Here is a 27,863-nt window from a genome sequence, read left to right on the forward strand (position 1 = left end):
TAAACGTAGTAGGGAAAGTAGAAAATGTGAAAAGGTAACAGCAAATGCTCAATCTAAATATAGTAGGAGTCAGTCAAGTGAAATAGAAAGATGAAAAGATTTCTCGTCAGATGACTATAGGATAATATCAACAGCACCAGAAAATGGTATAACGGGAGTTGGATTGATTATGAATCGGATGGTAGGGCAGAGACTGTGAACAGTTCAGTGATAGGATTGTTCTTATCAGAATCTACAGAAAATCAACGTCGATAACGATAGTTCAGGTATACATACCGACGTCGCAAGCTGAAGATGAAGAGATAGAGAAAGACCAAATACAGTACGTAAAGGCAGATTAGAAATCAGGTAGTATTGGGGGAGTGGAATACTGTTGTAGGTGAAGGAATAGCGGAAAAGGTTGCAGTAGAACAGGGCCTTGGGACAAGGAATGAGAGAAAAGAATGAATAATTGAGTTCTGTAATAAATTTCATCTGGTAACAGCGAATAAACTGATCAAGAATCACAAGAAGAGGAGGTATACTTGGAAAAGGCAGAGTGATACGAGAAAACTTAATTTAGGTTACATTATTATCAGACACAGATTCGGAAATCAGATACTGGATTGTAAGGCGTACCCAGGAGGAGATACAGACTCAGATCACAATATAATTGTGTTGAAGAGACGTTCAAGTGATTAGACAGGAAGAGACAATACGCAAAGAGGTGGATCACGGAAGTACTAAGGAATGACGAGATACTCTTGAACATCTCTAAGGCTACAGACACAGAAATAAGGAATAGTTCAGTAGGCAGTTCAGTAGACGAGGAATGGAAACCTCTAAAAAGGGACATGACAGATGTTAGAGAAAAAAATTAGATACAAAGAACGTAACTGCGAAGAAACCAAGGATAACAAAAGTAATACTTCAGCTGATCGATGAAAGTCGGAAGCACAAAATGTTCCTGGGTACTCAGGAACACAGAAATTCAAGTAGTTGAGGAATGAAATAAACAGGAAGTGCAGGGAAGCTAAGACGAAATGGATGCAGGAAAAATATGAAGACATCGAAAAAGATATGATTGTCGGAAGGACAGACCCAGCATACAGGAAAGTCAAAACAACCTTTGGTGACATTAAAAGCAACGGTGGTAACATTAAGAGTGCAACGGGAATTCCACTGTCGAAATGACTTCATGAAAAATGTGAAGAAATCAAACAAATGATTGTTGGAAGGACACACTCAGTATAGAGGGAAGCCAACACAACTTCTGGAAACTTAATGGCTCTGAGCACTATGGGACTCAACTGCTGTGGTCATCAGTCCCCTAGAACTTAGAACTACTTAAACTTAACTAACCTAAGGACATCACACACATCCATGCCCGAGGCAGGATTCGAACCTGCGACCGTAGAAGCCGCACGGTTCCGGACTGCGCGCCTAGAACAGCGAGACCACCGCGGCCGGCCTGGAAACTTAAAACCAAGGTTGGTAACATTAAGAGAGCTACGGGAATTCTACTGTTAAATACAGGGGAGAGAGCGGATAGGTTGAAAGAAAGCATTGAAAGCCTCTATGAGGGGTAAGATTTGTCTGATGTGATAAAAGAACAAAAATGAGCCGATTTAGAAGAGATAGGAGATGCTGAATTAGAACCATGGTCTAAAAGAGCTTTCAATGACTTAAGATCGAATGAGGCAGAAGAAATGTATAACATTCAATCAAAGACAAGCTTACGCACAGTAAACACACACACAACCGCAATCCCTCATTTAAAAAAGAAAGAAAGGAAAAACCCTAGCGCATTCTGAAGTCAGATGTACGACAAGAACACCCATAGCCTCGTAGCGACTGGTTTTAAGAACATTCCGGACAATTTGATCGGACGGTTTGGCCACCAAGATCACTCGACATGAATCCCATCCACCATTTAGGGGGTGTCATGGGCAGAATCCTAGGCCGGTATCACTTCCGCACTTATGGACGGCTGTAAAGGCGGCATGGGTCAATATTTCTGCAAGGGACTTCAAACGACTTATTAAGTCCATGCCATGTCGAGATTCTGCACTGATGTGGGCGAAAGTAAGTTGGACACGATATAGGAAAGTATTCTGTGGCTTCTGGTACCTCACTGTATACCTGTTCCTTTGCTCCGTTACTTAGAGCCTTCTACAATCCGTAACTACCAGTTAAAAAGAGAAAAAAAACGACAATTGCATCACTTGTACTCACGCATTTAGAAATGATGCACAGGTGTCCCACTTGTGCAACATTCCGTCTATAATAATTTTAAGAACTAAAAGTAAGTGAAAACGTCCATAAACTATACATTTTTATGCTCTGCATGAAATGCGCTTTTATATAGTGCAGAGGTAGTTTTTTTCAAACTTTTTGTCATTTTTCAAGCGAAAGTCCGCTTTGTCATTATCCTTCTGACTGCCTCTCCTACGTGTCAGCGTAGCACTTGCACACAACGTTCTCAATTAACTGCCGGATATAATACCATCTTTGGCTTCCCCTACAGCATTTACATTCTCTGGCACCCTGTTGTACCACGGCAGTTATAACATTTCTTAGGAAATATCCTATCATCGTGTCCTCAGTGCGCTCATTACCTCATCGTTGGGAACCACTAAAGCGCAAACACGACGTTTCTTGTCATTGTTTACCACATATTCGTTCCCCCTATTCTGAGCAGTACCTCCTCATTAATGGTGTGCTTCCCGAAGTCCACCGAGTTATTGCACTACTCGGTTGAACAAGCCATTAATAAATCACGTCGAGAAATCCGGAGGGATCACAACTTAGTCATTTCTTATCCAATCACCTAATGTGGCACATTCTTCAAGTCTTCTTTTCATGTTTTGTCATTGCGGTTCTTGTAGTTAGTGTATATTATCCGTCTTTTCTATGGCTTAAACATTTTTTTCTGAGAATTTCGAATGACTCGCACGATTTTATGTTGTAGAGTATGTACTATGTGCGAAGAAATCCTATGAAACTGACTTGATTTTTCTCAAAACCTATGAAAGTTACTTGATTTTCCTTAAGACTCACTGTCGTTATCAAGCACAACACCACGCATTCCTCTCTTATGCCTTTACCTTTCCTACAGCCAAACTGAACATCAGTTTCGTTTACACTCTTCTGCATATGTCTCTTGTCAGCAACATGGATTCATGAACCGTTGAGCTGGTCGTGAGGCAGATGTGTCTGTTATCTGTCCTTGCTGACAGGAATTACGTGAATGATGCCTCGTAGATTCTACAGGCAAAGTTGAATAGTTGTTTAGTTGCCACTCTATATACATTAACTGACTAAATTTAGTAAAGAGTGCAGATTACGCTGATACAATAGCTCCCTACTTAGCACTCATATATAACAGCTCGCTCAGCGATAGATCTGTACCTATAGATTGGAAAATTGCCCAGGTCGCACCAGTGTTTAAAAAAGGTAGTAGGACTAATCCATCTAACTACAGACCTATATCATTGACGTCGGTTTGCAGTAAGGTTTTGGAGCGTATACTTTATTCAAATATTATGAATCCCTTATCATTTAGCTACAAAATAGCAGGTCAGCAACTGGAAGCAGTTAATTCCATAAATTATCTGGGAGTACTCATCAGGAGTGATTTAAAATGGAATGATCATATAAAGTTGATCGTCAGTAAAGCAGATGCCAGACTGAGATTCATTGGAAGAATCCTAAGGAAATGCAATCCGACAACAAAGGAAGTAGGTTACAGTACGCTTGTTCGCCCAATGCTTGAATACTGCTCAGCAGTGTGGAATCCGCACCAGGTAGGGTTGATAGAAGAGATAGAGAAGATCCAACGGAGAGCAGCGTGCTTCGTTACAGGATCATTTAGTAATTGCGAAAGCGTTACGGAGATGATAGATAAACTCCAATGGAAGACTCTGCAGGAGCGACGCTCAGTAGCTCGGTACGGGCTTTTGTTAAAGTTTCGAGAACATACCTTCACCGAAGAGTCCAGCTGTATATTGCTCCCTCCTACGTATATCTCGCGAAGAGACCATGAGGATAAAATCAGAGAGATTAGAGCCCACACAGAAGCATACCGACAATCCTTCTTTCCACGTACAATACGAGACTGGAATAGAAGGGAGAACCGATAGAGGTACTCAGGGTACCCTCCGCCACACACCGTCAGGTGGCCTGCGGAGTATGGATGTAGATGTAGATGTAGAAGGAAACGATCTATTGATACATAATCAGCATGGTTTCAGAAAACATCGCTCTTGTGCAACGCAGCTAGCTCTTTATTCGCATGAAGCAGTGGCCGCTATCGACAGGGGATCTCAAGTTGATTCCGTATTTCTAGATTTCCGGAAAGTTTTTGACACCGTTTCTCACAAGCGACTTGTAATCAAACTGCGGGCCTATGGGGTATCGTCTCAGTTGTGCCACTGGATTCGTGATTTCCTGTCGGGAAGGTCGCAGTTCGTAGTAATGGACAGCAAATCATCGAGTAAAACTGAAGTGATATCAGGTGTTCCCCAGGGAAGCGTCCTGGGACCTCTGCTGTTCCTGATCTATATAAATGACCTGGGTGACAATCTGAGCACTTCTCTTAGGTTGTTCGCCGATGATGCTGTAATTTACCGTCTAGTAAGGTCATCCGAAGACCAGTATCAGTTGCAAAGCGATTTAGAAAAGATTGCTGTATGGTGTCAGGTGGCAGTTGACGCTAAATAACGAAAAGTGTGAGGTGATCCACTTGAGTTCCAAAAGAAATCCGTTGGAATTCGATTACTCGATAAATAGTACAATTCTCAAGGCTGTCAATTCAACTAAGTACCTGGGTGTTAAAATTACGAACAACTTCAGTTGGAAAGACCACACAGATAATATTGTGGGGAAGGCGAGCCAAAGGTTGCGTTTCATTGGCAGGACACTTAGGAGATGCAACAAGTCCACTAAAGAGACAGCTTACACTACACTCGTTCGTCCTCTGTTAGAATACTGCTGGTGTGGGATCTTTACCAGGTGGTATTGACGGAGGACATCGAAAGGGTGCAAAAAATGGCAGCTCGTTTTGTATTATCACGTAATAGGGGAGAGAGTGTTGCAGATATGATACGCGAAGTGAGATGGAAGTCATTACAGCAAAGACGTTTCCCGTTGCGGCGAGATCTTATTACGAAAATTCAGTCACCAACTTTCTCTTCCGAATGCGAAAATTTTTTGTTGAGCCCAACCTACATAGGTAGGAATGATCATCAAAATATAATACGAGAAATCATAGCTCGAACAGAAAGGTTTAGGTGTTCGTTTTTCCCGCGCGCTGTTAGGGAGTGGAATGGTAGAGATAGTATGATTGTGGTTCGATGAACCCTCTGCCAAGCACTTAAATGTGAATTGCAGAGTAGTCATGTAGATATAGATACGAACATGTATCGATTCCCTCCATTGTCATAATTCCCCAAACGGAAACTATATTGGAAAAAATATTAGCCATAAAAAAAGAGGACGACTACCACTTTCAAAAATTTTTCGAAAATGGTCGCCATTGCAACTTTGATAGTAAACAACTGTAATTTTCAGTATACTTTCTGAAATTCTCTTTCAAATTACAGTAAATACAAACATACCGAAAAGAGTAATGCATCACTTTAATCAGAAAAACTCCTATAAGTTATTTTGAGGAGAAATGAACTCCATCAATCAAACCACATTCTTGTAGCAATATGCACAACTGTTACTAATTAACGGTAGTTTTATATTTTCCGAAATGTCTCATCAGAATGTGAAATCGCAATAGAACAGTATACCCAGTGAGTCCAAAAAGTTACGAGATTGAATTAATGAAAACTAGAATAACACTGAGATGGCGATTTTATAGCTCCCGGTATTCTACATACTCTATGCCCCAACTCAATACAACGCACAGAACTTTTGTACAAGCGTGTCAGAAGAGTCTTTATTTGAGATTTTGTTCAACTCGCCAACCTCATTGACTCCATTGTCGATTGTGCCGTCAAGGCGTTAAACCTTCATGAGAATTTCTGCACTTTGTCTTTTTGTGACAGTTCGCATTCGTAACACTAACTGTTGTCTCTCACAGTGATTTTTTCCTAGGAAAGAATTTTCCACATTTGCATTTCAATTATGAGTCCATGCGATTCTTCTCTTCGGTAGTCAAGGTGCCTGAGACAAAATCTGCACGATATTTTCTATTCTCAAAACATTGTGGAGAATATCTCGAACGTGTGATTTAAGAACGTTGCACAACTATCATTTGTGTCACAACAACACTGAGTAGCTAGGCCGCACGTCCACTACCTAACAGTCCCCGTTCACAGCTCATCTGTTGAATGGACATTTATTTTTTACAGCTCTGAGTTCAAGCTTCCACAGTAGTTACTGTGCTAACACAACTTCTGAGACAGGAATAAAATCAGTCTTGGAATATTTTGAACGGACGCCGTATATTCGTCTAAAACCTTTCAATATCTCCAGGTTCCGTCCGCATATACGACCTTCTTTCATGCTTCTTAAGCCAAGCGTTAGTGTTGATTAAACGCTGCTCTGTGCAAAGATGTGCGAGGTCGCTTTCTCTTTCCTTCCCCTTCTCCTCGTTCTCCCCCTACATTTCCATCTCTTTCTTTTCCTTTTATCGAAATCTGTTTTACAACATAATAACATTCTTCCTTAACTATTTGAATGCATTATTTTATCTTATCACAATTTTCTTCCATTCTCTTCGTAATTTGCAAAGTTTGCTGGCATATAATCTTGTACTACTATAGTGGGTGTTGGCTTTGTATCTATCTCGGCTACGAGAATGTGGTTTATAGTACTTTACCCTCACCCTCTTTTCTAATCTCTTAAGTATTAGAGTTTTTTGCAACTAACTCTGTGCATATCAGAGTAAGTAAACACGTTTGCTTCTTGCCACTGACCTCACCAATTCCTTCTGTATCTAACTACAACAGAACAACAGATACATTTCTCTGTTTAAGCTGTCGAACCTTCCTGCCCAATAATGGTATTTAACATTCGAGGCTGTGGACTGTACAATGCCAAGTTTCTAATTCCTGATGACCACAACATACTGAGTAGTCACAGCCGGAGATCAAAACTGGGGATCTATTTTACCCAACAGCATGCCACCATTATTAAGCTATACGGCAAAGTTCAGTACCCCTAGAAAATATAGTAGCTTTACTGCCGTCTTATCGTCAGCCATTCACAGTACAAACCAAGCAAGACCATGTTGGTTGATTTGTCAGTACACGTCCGTCTGCCATCGCGATGTATACTTGAAAGATCTCGGACACGCCTGTCAGCTACTAATCTCTTCTTCGGCTCTCCGTGCATGCATCATTCCTCCTTCACTGACACACCTTTCCTCGTTCAACCACCAACGGCAATGGACTGATAAGGCGTTTGTTTGTGACATCTGGTGTACCATCCTCTCTTTCGAAAACAGTGACGAAACTACAGTCGGAACACCTCTCGTACGTGACTAGTCTGCCATTCACACTTAAATGTTTCGTACTGTAAGACTTTGAGGCCATTTTTCGACCGTCCTATTTCCTACTAGCACATAGGATAAATGAACACCAAAAGCTTATTGTTCGAGCCTATACTTCTCTTTGTTTTATTATGATGGTCATACCACTCTACAGATGGGAGTCAAAATATTTTCGGACTTGGAGAAAAATGTTGGCGACTAAAACTTCATGACAAGATCTAGATGCAGCGAAAACGTCTTTGTGTTAATGCTGGACACTCCAACAAGTGTATCATACCCGAGGCGCTCACTCTCGTATTCCGCGATACCGCGCAGATATGCTCTAGAAGAGGACGCAGAAGCGTAGTGTAGGCAATATTTTTAGAAGAATTGTTGTATCTTCAAAGTGTTTGACAGTAAAAGGCAATCTTCGGTTCATCTTCCCCACTGTGCGATGGTTTCAGAAAAAGTCGTTTCTAATTGTGATCTCTAGGAACGTAGTTGATTCGAGCAGCTTTAAATTTGTGTATCTGAGATTTAACGGAACGTTGTTTAGTACTCTTGTGGAGGACTTCCCAATTTTGTTTAGGATCGATTACCACATATCACAGTTTACAGATATGTTGCCTAATTCTTTCTGAAATTCGTTTTGATTGTTAGAAGACTGTGATCGAAGGCAGTACCATCTGCAAACAATCCAAGAGGACTGGATAAGGAACGGAAGAGGGTCTACAAGTATAGCCTATTACTTTTTTGTGGAATTCTAGGTATTACTTCTGATTCACTCGATGACTTCTCTTAAATTACTATGAACTTTGGTTATTCCTACAGGAAATCACGAACGAAAATGCATAACTTAAAAGAACTTCATAGGCAGGTGATTTAACTGGAACGGTGTAAAATCAAGAAATAAGGTATCAACTTGAGAGTGCGTGTTAGTTATTTGTCAATAGATAGTTTTATTCATTTCATGACGGTCAAACACAGCTTATATTCCAAAATCCTTCTGCACATCGATGGTAATGAGGTGGTTCTGTGCTTCAATCTCCTTTCTAGTGTATTTGTATATTTCCAAATCTTAAATTGCTTCGCAACTCAAGCTATGTACTTCCAAATTACAATTGTGCAATACTGACTACATCTTCTTTGATGAAAGAATCTGGGAAGGCCATGTTGTGTTACTAAACTGTCGCTGTAATCAGTAAAAAATGGTTCAAATGGCTGTGAGCCCTATGGGACTTAAATGCTGAGGTCATCAGTGCCCTAGAGCTTAGAACTAGTTAAACCTAACTAACCTAAGGACATCACACCCATCCATGCCCGAGGCAGGATTCGAACCTGCTACCGTAGCGGTCGTGCGTTTCCAGACTGTAGCGCCTAGAAGCGGTCGGCCACTGTGGTCGGCTGTAATCACTAATATTATCATACTATCGCAAGTCGAAGTCATTGATTAGGTCCTACGCTGGTATACTTTGCGATACGACCACAATGTCTTTTCTTTTTCTATTGACAAATAGCGATCAACTCGTTTCAGATCAAGATTTATCTTATGGGATGAACTTCGTTTCTGTGAACAGGTGTGGCACGAAATGTTTTACAAGAAATGTCGCATATTTTTGGCCGCTGTAGATGTGTTCATCCAATACACGCTCGGCTGTACTCGTAGTAATTGACCAACATTAGAAACATCGTTATAATGGGACGCTCGAACATTACCTGCATTATACTTCAGCTGTATGTTGACAAGGCTGCAGGCAACGATCGAATCAGCCATTACCGTTAATTTCTCTCGCAGACTAGTCGGTAACTGAATTCCCTTCGATTATGCCGCTTATCGGATAAAACGGTGATGACACTGATTACTGCTGCGGGGCAGATGTTGTCTCTGGCGCGGCCTGATTGACGGCGCAGTTTAACTATAATTTCTGCAATTAGGTTCGGCGTGCAGGCATTAACGGCTGCCGGCGTAAAAGTGACACATTTTTCACCGTTGTAACAGGACGTCAAGGCAACCGGAACAGGATAGGCAGTTGCACATGACAGCACTGACAAATGGAAAGTTGTGATACATATAAATTGAATTAAGAGTAGCGAAACATAACAGCAATATTTCGCAGTGTCGAGTAAACCCTCGAACCTCAAACCGCTTGACACATCTGTTGTTCTGTAATTATTCAGTCTTAGCGAATGTTATCAACGTCTGTATCATTTGAGAACTGTAATTATGAGAGTAAGTAGCACGAGTGTGTAACGAATAGTCTTCCGTGGCCAGATTCGAGTGACTTAACACTTTTCTTGGTGTATTACCGCTACGTATTAGTAAACACTATTACCTGTGAAATTAACGTTGCGATCCCAGTTAAAACGGCTTTCTTCTGAGTCTACTAGTATGTTTTTGCTGTCCAGAATCAGATATATTTTGTCACGGTTTATCACCGAGGACCACATTACGTCCTAATGCTTCTTAAAAAAATAAATGAAACGTTGATACCAAACAATGGAAAATCAGGATGGAATGTAACAATATTTTGAAAAGAAAATTTGCTACTCAACATCTAGCCGTGATGCTGAGTTTAGATGGGCACAACAAAAAGCCTGTCACGGTATAAATTTTAGGACAACAAGACGTTTCTCAAGAATAGACGATATGAACACACACACACACACACACACACACACACACACACACACACACACACAGAGACACAGACAGACACTTATGCAAACGCAACTCTCCCACTCTCACACAGATGACTCATGTGTGTTTCAGTTGCTTTTGCGTGAGCGTGTGTCTGGCAATCGTCTATTTTTGATAAAGGCTTTGTTGGCCCAAAAACGTATTCTGGGACAGGCTTTTTGTTGTGCCCATCGCAACTCCGCCAGATGTTGAGTAGCAACGTTCCTTTTCGAAACCATTGATGTAATTGACTTGGTTCTTGTAGTGTATCGCCCCACCTAGACAACGCCGTTACTCTCTAGTGGCATAAGTGGAATATGTCATATGTTGTTCCAACCATGCTCATATCTGTTAAATTATATATGAAAGTTTACAAGGAGGAATTCAGCAAGTTCAACTGAAGTACTTATAAACCCCTGATGTGATCCTTAAGCTGAAAGAGAGCCATTCATATAAGAAGGACTGAGGTACGTTTTAAACTGTGGATAGTAATTTCGAAAGAGGCTTTAGCATTTGTCAAGACAGTGCTAATACTAGTTTTATATTTAAAGTATAAATAACCCTCGACTCTTCGGTATTACCGTGATTACATCTACAGTAAGTGTGAATTATTTCAGAGTTTGGGTTCACCCTATCGCTAAGCTGTACATGTAGCCCTTACTCTAAGCTCCCTTGTCGCCGAGGGCTGGGAGTCTATTGTGCCGCCAGCGGGGTTGTGTTCGATCTGACGTCGGGTCGATTGAATGTGATTTGTTAATGTTTAATGTGTTTTATGTTTTGTAATCCTTTTAATATTGTCAAGCGTGTCTAAATTGAATGATGTCTGGTATTTGGAGATCAGTATTTTTTTTCCTAAAAAGAATTTGTCGTAATCTTTTTCTTTTATTAACTACAAAAAAAAAACATTGATGGATGCACCTTGTTACAGTTTTGCGAAAGAAATTCTTGTTGCTTAATTAATTTCTCCTCAGGCATGGATGTGTGTGATGTCCTTGGGTTGGTTAGGTTTAAGTAGTTATAAGTTCTAGGGGACTGATAATCTCAGATGTTAAGTCCCATAGTGCTCAGAGCCATTTGAACCATTTGAACCAATTAATTTCTGGAGGAGGTGCTTAGCAACAAATGGTGAAATGTTGGTCAGTGGTTTTCCCTAGCCCTTCCTCCAAGATCTGACTTTACGTCCTCAAGCTACAAACATGCTCTGGAAGTTAGAACACAGTTACGACGCTTGCATTACGTTCTAGTCTAACCATGATTTTACTGTAATATGGATTTTTTACTGTGTAACATTTTATCGCTTGGAACCTATTGGCGCCTGGTTGTTGTTTCAGGTACTCTAGGCAACCTAGATGCTCTTGCCTTGATCGACATTGGGAGCTTCAAGAAGCAGCAGCTGAAGCATGAATTGCGAGTACATGGCCAAAGAGAGGATGGCGATGTCAGTGAGTTACTCGCACGTGCCCGTGTAACGGTCACGCTTCCCGTACAGGTCACAGCGGTGTGTATAGGCCAGGTTAGTGACGCGTTTGCGAATTGCTCAGCTTCCCTGTCATACTAGATAGACAAGAATGGGGAGTTCTCTCACTCGCTAATTTATCGCTTACAAGTGCAGACGACGCATTTGTTCGGCCGAGTAGAGTTCTTGAGATCTGTAGTTACTGATGTTCCCTCTAGGAGTAAATTGAATGAATTACTGGTCGCAGAGAAGGCTGCGGACCGTAGGTGCAGAGAAAGCTGAATGGCTCAATTTTGAATTGTGGAACTGGGGATCCCGAGTGATTAAAAGTAGTGGTGTGGCAAAGGAGCGTCCAGGAGAAACTCACAGTCCCGTGGAACGGAATATGCCTAGAGATGCTGCCTGTTTTATCGAACTTCGTTTCTTAGTCCGATAGGGTATAGATTATTTTGCTACAGATACTGCTAATTAGGCTGGCCGTTGTGGTCGACCGGTTCTAGGCGCTTCAGTCCGGAACCGCTGTGCTGCTACGGTCGCTGGTTCGAATTCTGCCTCGCCCATGGATGTGTGTAATGTCCTTAGGTTATTTAGTTTTAAGTAGTTCTAAGTCTAGGAGACTGATGGCCTCAGATGTTAAGTCCCATAGTGCTCAGAGCCATTCGAACCATTTGAACCACTTATCAATTGGTGAAATTTTGTGGTTCTCTGTAAACCTAGAGAAGCAAGTCAGTGTATTTGTTACTTGGGCTTCTGGTTACCCTTTGCTTAGGGCCCTTCAGCTGAAATGCTGAACAGTGACCTGGTCTACAAGGGCGAGATGCATGAGCTACTCTCCATGAACAATCAGCAATGAGTGTCTGCTCAGATCAGGAACGAGTTAATTTACCAATTTGTGTTTCGGGTACAGCAAGTTGGGGGACCCCTTACCGATTACATGTGAGAAATGCGTACTATTTCCCTTGTGTTCGATGCGCAGACGCAGTGGCTGCCACTGTGCAGAGCATCAATCAAGATGATCGCGCTAGGATTTTGTTTTTGGAAAGGCCTGCCATGAATCAAGGCTTCTGGTTTCTGACTTCATTGGTATTGCTGAAGAGGGGACGTGAGCTTGGTAGGGAAGACGGGCCTCTTCCGGGTGATATACGATAGTTGCTAAAAGCTTCACTCGGAATAGGGGACATAGGGGACATAGTTTCCACTGTGGATTGCCTGCGCACTTTTCTCCATCATGACACCGAAAATCCAAATCGGCTCAAAATAGCTGAAACCAGAGGAAAGGCACATGCCGAGCAGGAATTGCATAATAAAAAATGATGTTCAATGGTTTTCCCCAGCAGTTCCTCTAGGACCTGACTGTGTGTGTGTCCTCCAACTAGGTACTCTCACTTGTTGCCTTTTCTAGTCGATATTCACAAACGTGTCAACAGAAAACTATTCAGGTCATAAAAGAGCATGTCCCGCTAGACATGCGCCTCCTGCATGTGTTATGTTTGTCATCAACGTAGTTCAAATGGCTAGGAACATACAACGAGCGAACTGACGGCGAAGCAATGGGTTCCCCCCTATCCTTTTAGGAGTCGACCTATTCGTAGAGGCCTTTAAAGGCACAGCACCTACTTCTGCTCTTTTACGCCCACGCTGGTGGTTCAGATTAGTGAACGACACGCTCGCTATAGGGACCCTCGATGAGATAGAGGTACACAGATTTCGTAATAATTTGAACAAAACACGCATAGATTGAATTCCCGCCCGAAATAAGGAAGAATAGCGCCGTTAGATTTCTATAAGTACCGGTTGATCAAATAGTCAGTATAAATTTGAAAACTGAATAAATCACGGAATAATGTAGATAGAAAGGTACAAATTGACACTCATGCTTGGAATGATATGGGGATTTATTAGAAGCAAAAAAAAAATAGAAAAGTTTAAAAAATGTCTGACAGATGGCGCTTCATCTGATCAGAATAGTAATAATTAGCATAACAAAGTAAGACGAAGCAAAAAGATGATGTTCTTTATAGGAAATGCTCAACATGTCTACCACCATTCCTCCACAATAGCTATAGTCGAGGAATAATGTTGTGAACAGCACTGTAAAGCATGTCCGGAGTTATGGTGAGGCACTGGCGTCGGATGTTGCCTTTCAGCATCTATAAAGAAATTGGTCGACCTCCATACACTTGCGACTTGAGGTAACCCCAAAGCCAGTAATCGCATGGACTGAGGTGTGGGGACCTGGGAGGCTAAGCATGACGAAAGTGGCGGCAGAGCACACGATCATCACCAAATGACGGGCATCTGTCGGACATTTTGTGAACTTTGATTTTTTTTCGTTCTAATAAAACCCCATGTCATTCCAAGCATGTGTGTCAATTTTTACTTCTCTATCGACATTATTCCGTGGTTTACTAAGTTTTTAAATTTATACTGACTTTTTGATCACCCGGTATATAGGAGAATTGGCGGCACATAAGAGCACAGACTCCTACACATACGGTCAGGCGACTTCCACGCCAAAACCAACTACCACCGAGCGCAGGAGAACACAGTCATCCCTTTTCTGCCTATGGCTATCCACGTGTAGTGCCCAAGTGGTACCCACAACAGGACAACTGAGCTCAAAGGTCTTTGAAAAAAGTTCTTGACCACTGATTATAACAGTAAATTTATGTCCAAGATCATGGCAACAAAGGAAAGAAAACAACAAGGGCACGAATTCGACAAACTGCAGCCTGTCTCTTACTCCACCTGAAAGATATCATTGACTGGATTGGTGAAAACACCTTCGCCGATTTGATGACCGGCCTGTCTTCTACAGAAGCATCAAGGTCGAGGATATGCTAGGCTCCACCAAGGACAAGGTAGCGCTCTGCACTATGAAGGCATATGGAGAAGGATACACAGCGATGACAAAAATTACGGGATAGTGATATGCACATATTAAGATGGAGGTAGTTTCGCGTGGACAAGGTATGAAACGGCAGTGCAGTGGTGGAGCTGTCATTTCTATTCGGTTGGTTCATGTGAGTTGAATTATCAGTCTATGGAAGAAGAATGATAAGTGCAGCTAGAAGCAAGGTATGTTTCGGATATCTTCAGGGAATTCAATATTCCGAGATCCACAGTGCCAAAGGTGTGTGCCGCCAGGAGCGGCCGAGCGGTTCTAGGCTCTGCAGTCTGGAACCGCGGGACCGCTACGGAGGCAGGTTCCAATCCTGCCCCGGTCATGAATGTGTGGAATGTCCTTGAGTTAGTTAGGTTTAAGTAGTTCTAAATCCTAGGGGACTGATGATGTAAGATGTTAAGTCCCATAGTGCTCAGAGCTATTTGAACCATTTTTTAACGACCGAGAATAGCAGAGATGCGTAGATTTGTCTGTGCTAATAGACAAGCAACAATACCTAAAGTAACCGCAAAAATCAGTGTAGAAGGGACAACGAAGTTATTTTTTACGACAGTTCGGGGAAATTTGTTGTTAACGGGCTATGGCTGCAGACGACCAGCGCGAGTGCTTCTGCTAACAGCACGACGTCAACTGCAGCCCCTCTCCTAGGTTCGTGACCGTACCGGTTGGACCCTAGACAATTATAAAACCTCGGGCTTGTCAGACGGGTCCCGATTTCAGTCTGTACTGGCAAGGTGTTACTGTGCCGCAATCCCCACGAAACATATGGACGAAAGCTGTTCAAATGTGTGTGAAATCTTATGGGACTTTACTGCTAAAGTCATCAGTCCCTAAGCTTTCACACTACTTAAACTGAATCATCCCAAGGACAAACACACACACCCATGCCCGAGGGAGGACTCGAACCTCCGCCGGGATCAGCAGCACAGTGGATGATTGCAGCACCCTAGACCGCTCGGCTAGTCACGGGCGGCAACGAAAGCTGTCAACATGGCATTGTACAACCTAGTGGTGGCTGCATTAAGGTGTTACCTGTGTTCACATGAAATGGACTCGGTCCTCCGGTCCAACTGAGCGGGCAGTTTACTGGAAATTGTCGTGTTCGGTTGCTTGGAGACTATTTGCAGCTATTCATGGACTTTAGGTTCTCTTACAACGATGGAATTGTTGTGGGTGGCGGAGCGCCATATCACCGGGCCCTAGTTGTTCGTGACTGGTCCGAGGAACATTCTGGACAGTTCGAGCGAACAGTTTGACGACACAAATCCTCCGACATGAATATCATCGAACAATTATTGGACGCAATCGAGAGGTCAGTTCGTGCACAAAATCATGTACCGGCAACACTTTCGCAATTATGGTCGGCTATAGAGTCAGCATGGCTCATTATTTCTGCAGGGGATTTATAAGTCCATACCACGTCGGGTTACTGCACTACGTTAGCAAAAGGACGACCAACACGATATTAGGAGGTATCCAATGACTTGTATCACATCAGCGTTGCCTTTTATAACACGTCGCGGTGGCACACCCAGAAGATTTTTACGTCAAAATAAAGTTAGTGACATAGATTAAATAGTTATATGGTCACGTGGATGAAAGTATATGGCGAGGACATATGCCGATTTTATCATGGCGGCCTTCCCTGCTTCACTTTTGAAAATTAATACGCTTCCAGCAGTGGAACATCAAACAATGAAATTTGAAGAAATCCTATGAAATAATAAACATAAAATTAATCTGACAGATGGTTCAAATGGCTCTGAGCACTGTGAGACTTAAATTCTGAGGTCATCAGTCCCCTAGAATGTAGAACTAATTAAACCTAACTAATCTAAGGACATCACACACATCCATGTCCGAGGCAGGATTCGAGCCTGCGAGCGTAGCGGTCGCGTGGTTCGAGACTGTAGCGCCTAGAACCGCTCGGCCACCTCGGCCGGCTAATCTGGCATTCGTCGTGGCCTACAAAGTAGAGTTACATTACAAGAAAGTATTGGTTAAAGTTTCGAGCAGATGTGCTGAAGTGAAAAATTAAAATGAAACACGTTCCAGTCGTTGGCACTTATGCCTTGCGATGAACATCATACTAATCAGTCCAGTGGCTAACATTGCACGCACAAAAACAATACAACCACCGCCGCCTATCGGACGCGCACAGTAACTTGTGCCCATTTGAGACATTGTAACAGAGATAACTGAATTAAACAGTATTTAATTCTAAAAACTAAATCCAAAGAAAAAGAGAGCTTAAAGTGTTTTTGAAAATACAAAAACGTCAAGAAAATGAAATATAAGAGAGCCATCTGTTAGACAACACATAAATTACCATTACGTAAAACACAAGATATTATAGAATATTTCTACAAGCGGCTGAACAATCAAAAAAAAAAAAAAAATCTGGATGAGATTTTAAGAAAAAGACATTTAGGAACTAGAGGTAGGGCAACATAGTAAAAGTAAAGGAATCAAAATTCTGGATGTAGTGGATTGCTGTTGAAAAAAATATTGGTACCTAATTGTAAGTGCTCATTGAGGACTAGAACAACGTTTTTAGAATTTTAAAATTTCCAGCTCGTCGAGTGCAACGAGCTTGCAGCATTTGTCCTGCCTTTGCAAAATAGAAATTCCTTCGACCCATTTGGGCTTGTGACCGCAATGAGCCGTGCACGGCTCGCGTTTATCCCATTAATTGTTTGTCATTTTCTAATGCGGTACTGTCACCTCGTTGTCTTATTCCATTTACTGGCGTCACTACTTCCTGCCTTGCTTGCCCATGAGCGGAAGCAGCAGCGCTTATCGATAAGTGCACTGTGTACCATCACTGGAGCGAACGATGGTATTTCTGGGTCGTCGTGTGTCTGAAGTCAGTTCGGGACCGACCAGCAGCGCAGTCGGGACGCAGCAGCAGTGAAGTCGAGGACGGAGCGCAAGTGAGGCGCCGACAGCCAGTGCTCGCCGACCGCTGGCAACACACATGAACTGCCCAACGAAGAGAGACTGGAGAGGGACGACCGTTGGTTGATCGTTCGGTTGGTCGTCTCATCGGCAGAAGTAGATTTGGTCATTTCACCGTTTATGGGCCTGGGAATTGGTCGGTAGGCGTGGAGCAGCGAGGAAAACTCCTTGACGCGTTGTTTGACCGGGCCCGCTGGCGGCCCATTGCGGTGTCTGTGTGTGTGGTACTGTTTCCATTGCTATGAGGTTCGTGGCTCACCGATCCTCAACATGAAAGTTGAGTTTTGACTTTATTTACCAGCAAGTCATGACTGCTCACATTATGTCGTTTGGAGTTCGTTGTTGGGATATTCCTGCGAGCAACAACGTGTGTTTTCACTTTTTGGGAAATTTTAGCCACCCTCCGGTGGAGTTTAACTGCATTTGGTTATTTTAGTTGAAGTGCAGTAGCGGAATCTTCTGCCTTGTGGCCGTTAATGTTCCGGTTACCTGCCCTGGACGTTCACGTAAATTCAGGCAGTGTATTTTCAACGTCGTGTTGTTGCTGACCAGCAAAGTGTGTAGTTTGAAAGCTCGATGTATAATTGGTTGTCGGCGCCAATGCCCTCTACATCGTTCTATTGAACTCCCTGTTGGGTGCTGGTTGGGTGAAGCGGAGGTTATTTTGTCAGTGGATCCGTTGACTGTGTCGGTTGGGTTGTCGTCGGATCTACAATGGTTGGGCTGACTACCTGTCTCACCGAAGTGAGCGTTAGTGTTTGAATTACAGGCTGACCCTCAAAACTTCTGAGCGGCCTTGGGTGTAATGCTTTCCTTGTTTGTTCTTGTTGTTTGAAATTGTATGGCTTCTATCCGATTTTTAGATTACGGTTGTTTGGCCCTTAAGGCGTCAGATGGTTTGCACCTTCAGTTTAATTTAAGAACTCTTTTACGTACAGCCTTTGACATTTTTAAAATTAATGTTTTTGAGTCTTAAGTGTTGGGCTTCAGATGATTTTCAGTGTAAATAGTTTGCTCTGAAAATGTTATATTCTTTGGGCCTTCAGCCTAATTAATTAATTGTTTTAAGGTAAGGCTTTGGCTTTTAAATTTCTAATTTTGGTTGAGCTTTAAGTTACTGGCTTTCAGCCGTTTTTACATTTAAGTGTTCTTGCCCTTAAGGCATGAGATTGTACAGCGCATTCTGCCGCTAATTATGTTCCAAAACTAAACAAAATTTACTTGGCTATTTTAATGTTTGATCAAACAAAAACTTGTATGTTCGAGTGTAACTGACAGCCGCTTATTTTGGCCCCTTTCCACAACATAAACTACCTGTCCTGTCCTGCGGGTTTAGCAGGGTGTCTCACGGAATTACCAGATGATCAGCTGAAGTGGAATTATAGACAACAGTGCCTCTTTTTCCCAGTAAATGTTCCTTCTAGCTGACACTGAAATGTCTTCCAGTTCGTTCTCTACAGTAAATGGCCTAAGCAGGACATGTATCACAAGTGATTTTGTCAACTCCTGAACTGTGAATAAGAACAACTGATTACGTCTCAAATGGCACGTGTCACTGTCCGCACCCAATGGGCGGCGCTACTTGTATTGTTTAAGTGGCAGCAATGTAAGCCATTGTGTCGATCAGTCTGCTGTTGTTCCTCGCACGACGTACGTGCCAAAGACAGGAACGCGCTTAACTTGTATTTTTGACTTGAGCATATCTGCTCCAAACATTCGCCATTGTATTGTATTGTATTGTATGGAACTGAGGATCTAGAAACGACATAGAGGCTCCGTCCCCGCCAGAGCCCGCAGTAGTACACAACCCCTCAACAAGCTACAGCAGTCCACTCACCCCACCGCCGCCCCACACCGAACCCAGGGTTATTGTGCAGTTCGGCCCTCCAGTGGACTCCCCAGGAACGTCTCACACCAGACGAATGTAACCCCAATGTTTGCTTAGTAGAGGAATTATGGTGTACTCGTACATGGAGAAATTGTTTAAGCAGCAATCGCCGAAATAGTAACTGAGGCGGAATAAGGGGAGCCAGCCCGCATTCGCCGAGGCAGATGGAAAACCGCCTTCAAAACTAACCACGAGCTGGCCGAGACACCGGACCTCGACACTGATACTGCGGGCCGATTCGTGCCAGGGACCTGAACACCTTTATTTTGACCATTATTTCCCCGCAAAGCACCTTTACTTTGTAAGCTACGACGAATGTGTTGTTGGTTAATATTTTTCTCAGATTTAATTTTCTATTTATTATTTTACAGAGTTTCTTAAAATTTCATTCTGATGAAGACGTACTTAGAGGTGTCGAAACCTAAGTCACTGTACCAAACAGTTATTTGCAGCCGAACGGTTAGCCGTGTGATTCCTGCGCTGGAAAGAAAGATAACACAGAATGTCGCAGTGGGTCCATTTCATGTCCTCCAACAGACACAGGGAAAGTGGTTGGTTCACTATACGATGATGCTCCCTTGCGTTGCTCAGACATGGTTGACCTGAGACTTGACACTGAGTATGTCCGTCCTCATGTTCTTGGGCATTCCAGCATTGGGCACTGACACATCAGAATCCTCTACATACAATATTTCACGACCAATCAGTCAGCCATGTAGACTCCTTCAAATGGTTCAAATGGATCTGCTCACTATGGGAGTTAACATCTGAGGCCATCAGTCCCCTAGAACTTAGAACTACTTAAATCTAACTAACCTAATGACATCACATGCATCCATACCCGAGGCAGGACTCGAACCTGCGACCGTAACGGTTGCGAAGCTCCAGACTGATGCGCGTAGAATCGCTCGACCACACCGGCCAGCTAGAGACCCTCAGTAAGTCACCTTTGAAACTCTTTCATACGTTGATTCATCAAACCAATCTCATACGACTACGCAACATCTCAAATTATGGCGGCAGTTGTACCTATCACAGATAATTGCAGGACTAATCATTTACTTACCCGCCGATGGCGATGTACGAGGCAAATGTCCTTTTGAAAGCGCAGGCATTAGAGACGGAGCCCAAGCTCGGATGACGAGTGAATATAGAAGAAAATCAACCGTTTCGCTCTAAAGGAATTATCCCGGCGTTTGCCTGGAGCGAGTTCAGAAAATCACGGAAAACCTATATATGGATGCCTGAATGGGGATGTCAACCGTCGTTCTCACTAAAGCGAGTCCAGTTGTATCGCGCCCGTGGGTACAATTGGGTGGGGTGTCTTTTTAAACTGGATGTCGTTTCTGCTTTTCTTGACCGTGTGCCCCGTCCACACCATGTACCTGATAATCCCGCGGCGGTCATACTGTTCTGCTCCACAGTGCTGCTGGCTTGCCTAAAATTATCTATCTAGATATGCAAGCGGGTTTAGGGGAGCCTCTCAACGTAAAGCACAACACTGTTCTGCTTCTGGTATGAACATCTACATTCTGAGGCTGAGGCTGAGGTTGCACTGTTTACACTCTAAGTCGTAAATGTCTCGATGATTATTCTTGCACCTTCCGCCGCGGAAGCCGAACACGCGGGAGAACAAATGGTCGTGATCAGCCCATAGATGGCTCCGCCTCTGCGGCGGCTATTCCGCGCAGCGGCTCTCACGCAGCGAGGGCGCCACCGCTAAGCCACGTGCAGACAGCGGCCAATAGCCGCTTCCTCCTGTTTCTTATATAGGAACCCGCTCTGCCCTAGTCCAGCCAGTCTGGTTCTCGATCTGGATTTCGTTCCTATCTCGGCGGACTGCGTTCTGGTCGTTGCTCGTTGTTGACATTTGCCTGGCTCTGGTTCCAAGTGGATTTACGTTTTGTGTTTGGTGCTGTGGTTTCCAGAAGCCTCTGTTGTTTATCTCTTCCTCTTGGTGTCGCTCATAGTCCGTCGTGGTCGGTTGTTGTCAGTTGTCGTTGGTCTGTCGTCCGACTCGTCCTGTGGTTACCCGGTGGTACGTGCTCCACCGCCGGCGGCTTCCCAGCCTGGCGGCTCCGATCCGCAGCCCAAGGCGTTCCCGCTGTTGGTTGTGGTTACTACAATTATATGTCCACAATATCACTTGGACAAGCAGACGCGCACCGAACACGGCGCGGATGATTGTTGATTATGCGAAAGCCGAATAATCGAACTGAAGTTCTTACGCTCGCCACGCATACACAGATTTCTCTTGGTACCAGGCCTCCTTGACACTAGTAATGATATGACACTGTCCGTAAAGTTAATTTTTCAGTTCTCAGTTGTAAGAACGTGCGCGTAACCGTCGCGGTGCGGCTGATTGTTGATAATGCGGAAACACGATAATCGAACGCACATCCTCACGCTCGCTACAAGACACTGGCACATGTTTGCACTCCTTTGTGGTAACTAATTTATGGTGATTCACATTAGTTCATTCAAAGGGACCGAAGACGGGCGGATGATTGATACTGTATGGTACGACACGCAACGAGAGGATACACAAATACGTTATCAGCAGCACTGCTTATTTTTAAATTACTTCTTGACGCACTTTCCTCTAAATCATTTGCATACTTTATCACTTTATTGTAGTAGCACTTGTAGCAACACTTCAGCTTCCTTACTAACAATGCCTCTCACATGCAGAGATACACACTACACGACATAACAGTTCCGTGTTCCACGCTCGACTCTGCAGACGCGGCTTCCCGCAGAGATACTCCACAACTAAGCCTGCGATATGACAATACGCGTACACAGTGTACTAACCATTGCGTCCCCTCGCCCGGTGTTGCCTTTCCAAACTGACTGATGTTCTCTTTTAAGGGCGTGATTAATATTTAGGGTGGAGAGCTTTTTTGCAAAGCAACAAATGGCAATGGTGGTGACAGGATGAGTTCCCAAAACGTTCAGCGCCTGCCAATGGAATATCCCCTTACCCTTAACGGAACAACTGTGTCCGCGGCGCAGTTCTCGACCCACTTACAACCACCGACAGCCGTCCTCCAAGGGGGTCTGCCCCACACCGTCACACGAAAGCGAGCGGTGCCTACCCACCCACCCCCCCCCCTTCCACCGCCTTGTCCCAGGCTCGTTCACTGTAGCACCTAGCCGAGACCTGCGAGGCTCCCACGAAGACAAATCCGGACGCGCTTGTAGCAGGCGTGACTATTGCGCGCCATCCGGTAGGGTGGCCTCTCGGGGGCGAAGAGGCGGCATGCGGTGCCCGGGGCGGGCAATTGAATATAAAGAGCCTGTTTGTCCCCGGCCGGATGGAGGCCGAATTATCCGCGCGCCTCCACTGTCATAACAATAAAACAGACGGCGGCGAATCTGTGCGTCCCCGGCGCCAGGGGCGTAGTCGCGGAGGCGGGTCGCGGCTGATACGGCGCCGCCTCCACCTCCGCCGCCGCCGCCTCCACGCTGCGCCCTCAGCACACCTGCGCCGGCTCTGCCCCCGCTATCTTTACGGGGCCGATCGGCAATTACAGACCATCGCCCCTCCGATAGGTGGTCGTTCGTTACGGACCCGGATTTGCCGGGAGGGTCCGCGAGCTGTCCCGGAAATACTTTGCGCACCTCTCCGATAGAGCCATTTGCACGTACTGCAAGCGGACGGAATCGCTTTGAATGTCTCCCCCCATAGCTGTGGTTAGTTACTGTTATATGAAAACCGGCAAATATTGGAGAAAAAGGCAACTTCTGATATTATCGCATTTAGTATGGCTAACAATCAGCGCACTGCACGTACTGATTCACTACAGCCAGCACGCTTCCCTTTTACGTTTGGCATTATTATTGCCAGTTACAATGTGAAGGAAGTTGGTTGTTGTTCACGGATGGTTTAAAAAATTAGTAGGACAAATATCAGAGGGAAGACGACTATTTTCATACTTTAGATCAGTATTTCATTACACCACCTAAGAGAGGTATTTCGGAAAAACGGGTACAGTGAAACACAGATTGGTAGGGCCTTCAAGAGGACACAGGCTGACAAATTTCAGGAAGGTTGAGGAAGTTAACAAGAGACTCGCCTTTCTTCAATATTTGGGGCCCATATCAGCCAAAATCGGGAGGTTACTGAGAAAATCGAACATAAATATCGTCTTCCGACCACCGCCGAAGACGAAAGAACTGATGGGCTCAGCTAAAGACCCACTCAAACTCAACACGCCTGCTATATACAGCATTGCCTGCGAATGTAGTATACAGTACATTGGACAAACGCAGCGCTGCATCTCGAAAAGGTGCGAGGAACACACCAGGCATGTCTGACTTGGACAGATAGAGAAATTTGCTATAGCTGAACATAGCATCAAAGAAAACCACACCTTTGATTTCGAGAACACCAGGGTGCTGTGCCGAGCCGCGAGCTATTGGGACAGCGTCATTAAAGAATCAATAGAAATTCGGGTCCACGAGAATCTTATGAACAGGGACGAAGTTTATCAATTGAGCGCGGCCTGGAGTCCAGCATTAGCCCCAATACGCCAGGAACGCTCCAAGAATCGTACAGCTCACGAGACGCGACCGGAATGCTCTGACGGAGACACGAACGACGCACCCGCTTCCCCCTCCACCCCGCCCGCCGGCTCCTCTGCATTCAGCCTCCCGCGGCCAGGTGGTGGGAGGCACTCCGCAGGTATAAAGGGACCGGCATCCGCAAAGTCTCGTCTTATGGTGCAGACCATGAACCTCGTCATGGAAATTATGAAGGACTTCAGGGGAGCCCAGAAGCAGAACACACAGATCCTCGTTGCCCTTCAGCCAGCAGTCCAGCAATCGCTCCCCTCTGCGACTTCCTCAGTAGTTTCAAAACCCCATCATGGATAGACGAACAAATATCCAAGGCCTGACAATGTGCATCTTTAACGCAGACGGCATTGTTAACCAAGAGGTCGAGTTCAGGGAGCTCACGAAGGAGTCCTCCATCGACATATGCATGATGGGGGAAACCCACCTAAAACCGGGAATAAAAGCGACAGTTCCCAACTACGTTAGCTACCGCAAAGACAGGCCAACCCAAGGAGGAGGAGTGGCCATATACATAAAAAGAGGGATCCCCCACCACCTGGTATTCTTACCAGCTACCAATAAAATCGAAGCAGTAGCGGTGGAAGTAGCCACTGCTCCTGGACCCCTAACAATCGTTGCAATTTACCGACCCACACAAGACCAGATAGATGAGGGAGAGGTACCTACCCTAGGGCAAATCGAAGGCAAAGTCGTAATAGGGGGCGACTTCAATGCCAAACATCCTGATTGGAATTCTAGAATAACCTCCAGAGCAGACACCAGGTTACAACAACCAGCGCGCAACCACCATTTCGAAACATGGGGTCCAGTCGAGCCCCCACATTTTCCAAAACATGGAGGCAGGCCAGACGTGTTAGACATAGCTCTCACCAGGAGGATAACAGGATTTGTGACTGCGAGGACAATCAACAGAATGTCCTCCGACTACAACGCAGTGATTCTAGAGGTCTATGTGGGAGAATGGGTAGCACTCCCACGGTACCAGACGTCTTACAAACGTACAAACTGGGAGCGATACCGAGAAACTGTAGCCTCTGATATCGCTCGCGCTCCGCCACCTACTGCCGAAACAGTAGAACAAGCGCTACAAGACCTTACAGGTACCATCCTCCAGGCAACAGAAGAGGCCACCCCTCACAAAGGGATGCCCCGCCGCGGCAAATACAGCTCCCGGAACACTTGATAGCTGAAATTCGACTTAAGAACAGAGGGCAAAAGAGTGGAAGATAACCAGAAACCAGGCCATAAGGAGGCTGCTCAATCACCTACAGAGAGAGTTGAAGGTAGCGCTCAATGAGCACAGAAACCAGCCATGGCAAAACCGCCTCACAACCCTCAAAGTAGACGATCACACACTTTGGCGAGCAACCAAACAATTCACAAAAACACGCGCTAGGATGCCGCCACTGCACGGCGAGCGTGGTCTGGCCTACAGCCATGCTGAAAAAGCCAACGCCCTCGCCGACACTTTCGAGAAGCAGTTCCAAGCGGCAGAAGCCCAGGATGATGAGCATGAAAGAGTGGTCCGTCGTCAACTGGCTGTCTTCCTCAATGCTGAGGAGGGTGCAGAAGATGAGCCCACAGTTTTTGCCCCTGAAGACGTGGCAAAAGTAATCAGGTCTCTCCCCTTCAAAAAGGCGCCAGGACATGACAGTGTCACCAACCAGTTGGTCAAAAACCTCCCACCCACGGCGATCGAACACCTCGCTAACGTCTTCAACGAGATTACTCGTACCCCCGAGTTCCCAGCTTGCTGGAAACACGCGGAAGTGTTCGCGATACACTAACCAGGGAAAGACCCTTTATTCCCACAGCACTACAGGCCGATTAGCCTCTTGCCAACTCCCAGCAAGATCTATGAGCGCCTCCTGCTAAGACACATATAGGAACATATTACCAGAGAGCAACTTCTGCCGGATTTCAGTTCGGATTCCGGCTGAACCACTCTGCCCCACAACAGATCATGAGAGTGGTCGAAGCAGCCACAGAGGGCTTCAACCACAGAGGCTACTGCGGGATAGTGCTACTAGACGTAGCCAAAACCTTTGATTCAGTATGGCATAGAGGGCTGCTCTACAAGTTGTACACACAAGGGTTCCCCAGGAGCATAGTTAAGCAGATCAAAAGCTATCTCTCGAACAGAACTTTCTCTGTCAAAGTAGAAACAGCCACCTCCACCAAGAGGCGTATTCGTGCTGGGGTGCCGCAGGGATCGGTCTTGGGGCCCGTTTTGTACAGTCTGTACACTGCGGACACACCAACGGCCCCCCCTGGTGCACACCGCACAGTACGCTGACGATACAGCCTTCTACACAAGAAATGCGAACAAGGACCTGGTCATCCGTAGGCTACAAAGGGTTTTAGATGACACACAAACTTGGGCCCGTCGCTGGCGAATCACCATCAACTCCGAAAAGACGCAGGATTTGCTGATTACCCGTAGGCTCGGAAGGCGCGAACCTCCTCAACGCCCCCCCCCCCCCCCCCTGCCACCTTCACCTAAATGGATCCGAACTCCCCTGGCGTAGAGCCGCCAACTATCTTGGCGTAACCTTGGACTCTCACCTTTAGATGACACAGAAACTTGGGCCCGTCGCTGGCGAATCACCATCAACTCCGAAAAGACGCAGGCTATGCTGATTACCCATAGGCTCGGAAGGCGCGAACCTCCTCGAAGCCCCCCCCCCCCCTTTCCACCTTCACCTAAATGGATCCCAACTCCCCTGACGTAGAACCGCCAAGTATCTTGGCGTAACCTTGGACTCTCGCCTTACGTGGAAATCCCACATAGACGAGGTCTACAGGAAGGTCTGCGCCAGAATGTCCATCCTGTACCAAATCCTCAGCTCTTCCAGGTCCCTTCCCTACTCAGTAGGAGTGAACGTATACCAGGCCCTGATCCGGCCAGTCATGGAATACGCGTGTTCTGTCTAGGGATACGAGGCGAAGCAGCATCTGGACAAACTCCCTGCAGAAATCCCACACCTGTAAGAGCGTTTTCAAGACCTGGCAAGGGCCTTCTATGAAGGTTCTTCCAGGTCGAGAAACGCCCTCATCCACTCCCTAGGTTGGTATGACATGTCCCGCGATAAACATAATCTCCCCATGACGATCTTCGACGACTAAGTCGAAGAGTAAATCCCAATATCCTTTCCCAAATCCTGCTCCTACCCAAATAACCACAATTATCTCGCCAAACCTCAGGCAAGTACCAGACACACACAGAACAATCATCATATTTCACAGACACCAAAAAGTACAGACATAATCACACACACAAGTACACAGGGGAGTAAAAGCCTCTAGGCTACAAACTCCCTCGCACACTTCCCCAAAGAGGGAAAAGTAATAGATGTGAGCAGCAGCAAAGTCTCGGCACTTCGCCAGAAGGTAACGAGTATGTCACTCGTCGAAACGTCGCAGTTTGAAGTCATCGCCACCCGGCTGGAAGCCCGAGAACTCTTCGCCAGCTGTATGCACCGGGAAAGCATACATTTACATTTATTTCATTATTGTTTATTCCAGGCATGCTGCAACTGAATAGTGGCTCCGCAACTCTTAAGTACTGAGAAAGTTGTACGATTTTTTGTTTCATCCCTACGAGTTGGGTTGATATAAAATTCAGCTGTAGTGGTTACCGCTTTCTGTCTATAGTTAGATTGTGCCAGTCAGTAGTGGGGTCAGACCAGTGAGGGTAGAACTTATTTCCCATTGTATACATTCCTGTGTCGTTAGGCAACATGTTATGTGAATAATTACCGTTAATTTCAAGTTGCGTGGTTTGAAAATGGGCGTGTCAGCCAGAAATCGGTAACCATTGGAGACGAATTTTATATCTATACAACTAAGATGGGCGACAAAAAAAATATCCAATTTCTTAACCATTTTCTTGTCATTTGTAGTGAAGAAATTTGGTATACTGGCACAAGTGAAGTC

This window comes from Schistocerca gregaria, chromosome 1 (assembly GCF_023897955.1).
Source record: "Schistocerca gregaria isolate iqSchGreg1 chromosome 1, iqSchGreg1.2, whole genome shotgun sequence".
Lineage (NCBI taxonomy): Eukaryota > Metazoa > Arthropoda > Insecta > Orthoptera > Acrididae > Schistocerca > Schistocerca gregaria.